We start from the raw sequence: 6,000 nt of genomic DNA, 5'->3' as shown, positions 1-6,000 counted from the left end.
GGGCAATAAAATAAGTTGAGGCAGCCAAGAATTTAATACTGAAGTAGATACACACAAATTATAAAGCTTGACAGTTCATACAAATCCAAAGAAAATTCTAACAATTAAGATATATATACGGTGAGGCTTCATAATCCATCCAAACACTGACAAGAATTTTGTCTAACTCATATTCAGATAGTAAGTAATTTGAAGCTAACACATTTTACATTACAAAGAACATTAATGAAAGCCTCTTATTTTAAAGATCCTCTCCCTAGAAAAATGGTCTGTGACACTGAACCGTGTTTTTATTTCCAGCCTGTGAATATACATGGTGAAACTTCACCATCATTAGTGAAGATCCACTTCCCCAGGTGTGGAGAATATTATTTTCCCAGCTGTGGCATGAATGGAGGGAGAACAAACAAAGGTGTGGAAAAGAGACCAGGAAAAGAGTAGTATATGAACTGAAATAGAAAGCAAAGGGGATGTGTGAATGAAGGCTGTGAGGGGGGGGAGGGAGGAAAGGGAAAAGAGTATGTGTACAAGATGGTATTAACAGTCCAAAAAAACCCGCATGAAGATGAGAGGGACTAGAAAGCAAAAAGTGAAATCCAGAAATGGTGGGAAATTATGCTGATGAAAAAACAGGCTGGGGGTTGTAGAAAAAGAAAAGCCCTTTGGCCTCACACATCAGTCCTAAGTGTGACCTACTCTTAAGCACAGAAAAAAAATAAAAGCTGAATAAGTCAATGATGTTTATAAAATCTGTAGACAGTTTTCTATGGATATAAGCTGGGGTTCTGGAGAAAAAATAAATTTCATAAGTAAATACATACCTATGTGTAAGCACCAACTTACTGAACTCCTAGCTCTGGGATATCAGGTGCAAAAAACAGCTATCAAGGGTAAAGGAACTGAAGTTGATTTTAGCCTCACAATTCTTTACTGCCAAAGAGCCAGAACTTAAGTGGTTCACACTGCAAATTTTGCAGCCCAAACCAAGCATGTACAGCATTATTATATAAAATCGATATAGAAGTGTCATCTGCAAAATCCCTACCTGCCCTGCCTACCCCTATACCAGAACGTGTATGTGATAACAAAACAAACTGCAGCAGATTCATGCTGTTCCTGCAAGGGGGAATATTTTTACATCCAAGCCTTTTCCTTTGCCCTTTTTTTGTTGTCAGTACAAGCAGCAGAGAGAATTCCTTCTGCTTTATGAAATGGTTCATTAACAACCAGTTTTGACGAGATACTAATGATGTTACCCCAGTTGCCTGCAGCCTCACCTCATTTCAGGCCTGGAGGCAATAACGGAGGCGCAAAATGGTCACCATCAGCAGACTGACTGCTGGCTGTAGTGACCAGAACCATCAAGCTGTGTTATACTGGTAGGAGGAGGGACAAAGAGAGAAATCCTGATGGTCAGAAGTTTTATGAAAGACAATTCCTGAATCCTTGAGCTTGTTATTGCTAGATTTTACTTAGCATAAATAAGAGAAATAAATGCTAACCCTTAATCATAACATGATTCTAATAACCCTCATTCTTTCCAGCATGAAATAAAAGTCAAATACTACATATTAAAAACTACAAAAAATATTTGAGCTTTCATTATTTTTCTCTTTGTTATTTTTTTCTCTAACAATTTATTACAGTAGCCATGCTATTTACAGACAAAGAAACATTTTTTCATCAAAAGGAATTGCAAAGATCCATAAGAATATGTCATGACTTAGAATAGGGCACATCTATTATTTAGCTACATAGCACCATAAATATATAGTGGAACAGAAGGAAAGTCATCTCACAGGTAGTAATGGTCTTCCCCTCATACTAATCCACTACTTTGTAATCTCATGCAGTCTGTAGAGTATTAGAGATCCTTGTAAAAACATAAGTGACAGTTTCAGAAATTTTTTTTAGTTTTGTAAAATAAATCTCCAGTGGATTTACCTCATAAAGCTAAATCAAAGCTGATGTTTTTAGCAAACAACACTCATAATAAAGATGATAATGGGTTTATCCCTTTCCATATGTTCTTACCCATTTGTTTTTGTTTTGCTTTGAATTTCAATTTTTATGGTTTTATTGAAGTATCATGAAAATACTTACATACATAAGAATTTACAGGGAAAACATCATAATCCAACAGGTATCAAGTATGATTCTGAAACCTAAGCACAAGTACTGGTAGAAACATAATTATTTTTGAAAAGCATGCGGATTGCAGAGGAACGTAATGGGTGGAAGAGATGTCACTGTACTGGAGGAAATGGTATGTAAAAAGGAGCATTCCCATTATGTGCACTAGCTGGCAAATCCCATCCCTATTTTCAGGCCAAAGAACCTCCACTAAAAGGATTCAGTCCTTGCTTTAAAGTATTGTCCTGATCTTTGTCCCATGGGACCTCCCATGGGGGCTCACAGGGGCTCCATCCCAAAGGTGCTCACCCACTGGGAGACTTGGAGAGAATGACCTTGAAGATATTTCGATGCTGTATGCTGCTGACACATCTAAATAGCAGGCTGTTCTCTTCTTTATGTTACTTAGAAATTTCATCAAGCTTTAACATCTGATGTTTCTATGCTCTTCAGCTGACAACCCCAAGTAGCAGAGTCTGAAGTAATCCAGCAGAGTGATAAACAAGCCTTGAATTACTGTAGCAAAGTCCACACCTGGCAGGAAAAGGTGCAGTCTTCAGCACAGCCTACAGTGGCAGAAAACTTTCTTTCTATTTATTTATCTAGGATTAGGAAACCCAGTTCAGCACTTTAACAGTCACAGGCAAATGTCCTCTTTAGCGATGCTATAATAATTCCTTCTGTTCCTGGAAGTATTTTCCTTCCTCACCGGCATCACTCCCATCATGCCCAGGCAGAGTCTAACAGGCTCTTCTTCCATCGAGTAATGTCTTTCAGACACAGGGGCATGTTGTTGATGCCATTTTCTCTTCCTGACAAGAAGGAAACAGAGTTGAGTGTGTCTGTACACTGATTTTATAACTTCTAATAAAGTCATTTAAAGTTCCAGCAGATATACCAAATGCAAAAGGGGACAAAGCTCAGTTTCAAATGTCAAAGTCCTTTGCAGAGAGTAACAAACAGCTGTACTGCTGGAAAAGGACAGACCTGCAGAACTAAACACATCAGTACTGCAGTTCAAGAGCTGGTACTGAGGCTATTCCCAATGTAAAAATTCTAGTCTACAGTTTGCACACAGTTATCAAAAACGCTGGAATATCCTAACGATTCTTAGGTTGTTTAGTGATTTCCTTCTGATCAAGACTTCCATTTGGTTGGTATAAAGAAATATGTGATATTCTTTAAATATAAAGATTCCATTTACGTGTGTACTGCATTGTTTTTTCTTTCTTTATGATTAAGCGGTTATTAAATTCCAAGGACTTTTTTTTATTTTTAAATTTTTATTTTCTAACAAGATGATCATCCTATATTAAATAGAGACAGCAGTTGACTGTTCAGGTTTCAGACCCAGACATTTGACACCGAGATGACAAATTCTGAAAATCTGGATATCATAAGTCAAATTGTTACCTGCAGCAACTCATTCTAAATATGAAGTAGGCAAAAACTTTTTGCTTACTAGAACTTCCTACAAACCAGCTGGGATAAGGGAACAGGCCTTTATTTATGGACATTCACATAATTTTGCAGATGCCATGAGTCCTCCTTGATAAAATAAAGCCATTAAAGGATAAATAATTTGGAAAAAAAACTAAATCCAAGTGGTCAAATATAACGAAACTGTTAATTTAGAAATACAGATTTCTCCTTCGTTAAGGAATAGTTTGGAATTATGATCTGTAATTGTTTCGGGATCCAAACTCCTTTTCTTGCATGTATATGTGGGGACAGAGGCAACTTGAGGTTAGGGAATTAGCCACTGCAAATATTAATTACATTACTTCGGTAGAAATTATACTATATCTGTTATTAGTCAATAAAACATTATATTCCTCATTAGAATTAAGCTGTATAATTAACTTTCTTATTCTTAATACTGTGGTAAAAGGAGGCTTGACAGGATGGAGCATAAATGTATTTTACAAACAATCCATTCTGTAATTGGATTGTTCTGAAAATATAATCCTTTCCCTCTGGTTTAAAATTAGTATTTATAATCACAAGTCTTGGTAAATATAAAAATGCAGAAGTCTAAGCCTGAGCAGAGTGTTTTTAGTTCTGTTCCTCTTTTTCCCCCACTCTTCTGCACCTAAGAGTATTTTCTTTGAGACAGAAAGAGGGATGCAGGCTGAATGCTGAATGCAATCTTGCAAATGTTTTCTGGTTTTGCTCCCCCACATTTTCTTTTTCAGAATCCTAATGCAACACTTCCCTGCGCTATCACTTGTTAAAGCCCCGGCTCCTGAACTGTTGTATTTGGCCAGCAATTAAGAAGCTCCCTGCATGAGAAATCCTCCTCCTCACAGAATTCTTAGCCCTCGTTCCCTAATGTTAGCCGAGCAAGACGGTGTATCTTTATACACACAGTGCAACTGCCAAGAAATCAATTCTGTGTGTTTTCCTCCCTTTTACACTTTTAAAGGACCGTGATCAGTTTTCTGTCTCTGTTTCTTTTACACATCCCTTCCTAGCTTTAAAGCGGTGTCTGAACCCTTCCCCTCTCCCCTGGAAAAAAAAAAAAAAAAAAAAAAAGGCAAAACAAAACAGGTAGAATTCCTCTGTTACTATTAACACCTAAAAATATGATCATGAAACAAAAGCTTTGCTCCTCTGTCCAATTTGATGTCTTTTTCATGCTGCCTCAGTGATGGCCAAATAATTGGTTGTTCACTTGTGTCCTTGTCTCCCCCGACAGTTCCACAGATGCCCTGAACAATGCTCCAAAGACTGCTTTCAGTAGGGGCAAATCCTCATTAATCATTCCTGGCTGACAGCACAAGGGAACACCTGCATCTGGTGCAGGGACCAAGCAGTGGCTTCTGGGAGCACGCATTAAAAAGACCAACCAATTCAAGTTGTGGGAGTAGGCTTCTAATAGCCATGTGAAAAATCTGTCTCTCGCCGGATTTTCCTTTCATTAAATATCTAAAATTAGACCTGTGGCTCGTGTTGAGATTAAAACACCAATGTATTCTAAGCAAATCAGGAAATGAACAGTACTGTATGTTATGATAAATGGCTGCTAAATTCTTTATGTCTAGATCAAGCAATGTTAGCATTAAATACTGATGAACTGTCACATAATTTTCATTTAGAAATGACTGCACTTTGAGCTTCATGTCCTGTGGTGCTCATAAATATTTTTCCCTGCTATATTTCACAAATAGACTACACTGACTCTACAGATATTTTTACCATGTAGCCCCAAGTCCATACTGTATATAAACTGTTTTTCTGCACAAGCACATCAACCTTTCTGTGCAAAGTGTTATCAGAAAATGTTCATAGTGCAGAAAGTTACCATAGCCACCCCAGTGCTATAAAGCCATGTTCCAGCTTCCTGTTATAACACTGTCTTAACAGAATAGTTGTCAGGTTTTTTTAAATTGTTTTCATTGCAGTTAGAGTACAGTGGGGGATTTTCCTCCTAAGGAAAATAGGAAAGGAGTGAGGAGAGCAAAAAGAAGTTGCTTTTTTTTTTTAATTTTGTTTTCATAAAAACGAGTCAGATATACTTATCTAAACATGTAGGGCCATTAAAACCTACAGTAGGCTTCCAACTGATTTCAATGGGCTTTGGGTCAGGCCCTTAGGCCCCACATCTGGTCTGTGATTAAATAAGCACGTCTTCCCACATATAAAATGGAGAGAACCACCATGGGCTGGGGATTACAAATGACTAACAGCGTATTTTTTTGCACATATGACTGAGCACAACCAGGCTTTGAGTCTGTCCATAAAATACATTCACATCTCAAACAAGAAAGCGCTCGGCTGATACAAAAAGTACCTTTTAAAAGGCGGTCACTTATCCACCAATACACCATGGTGAGGATTTTAGCAGAGGTCAGAAGGGGGAGCAAA

The 6,000-nt window shown here is 37.6% G+C and overlaps 1 long non-coding RNA gene across 2 annotated transcripts in view; it reads right to left on the bottom strand.

Annotated features, from left to right (window-relative positions):
• Positions 1–1,951: 1,951 nt before the first annotated feature.
• LOC143158996 (uncharacterized) overlaps positions 1,952–6,000 on the bottom strand; it is a 153,790-nt gene continuing 149,741 nt past the window's right edge. For both annotated transcript variants that reach the window (XR_012995088.1, XR_012995089.1), the window contains one exon: positions 1,952–2,945. This is a non-coding gene — a long non-coding RNA (uncharacterized LOC143158996). The remainder of the gene's footprint in view (positions 2,946–6,000) is intronic.

Source organism: Aptenodytes patagonicus, chromosome 3, assembly GCF_965638725.1.
Source record: "Aptenodytes patagonicus chromosome 3, bAptPat1.pri.cur, whole genome shotgun sequence".
In the NCBI taxonomy this organism is placed as follows: domain Eukaryota; kingdom Metazoa; phylum Chordata; class Aves; order Sphenisciformes; family Spheniscidae; genus Aptenodytes; species Aptenodytes patagonicus.
The sequence above is the reverse complement of the archived record's forward strand: the minus strand, read 5'-3'. Positions and strand labels throughout refer to the sequence as shown.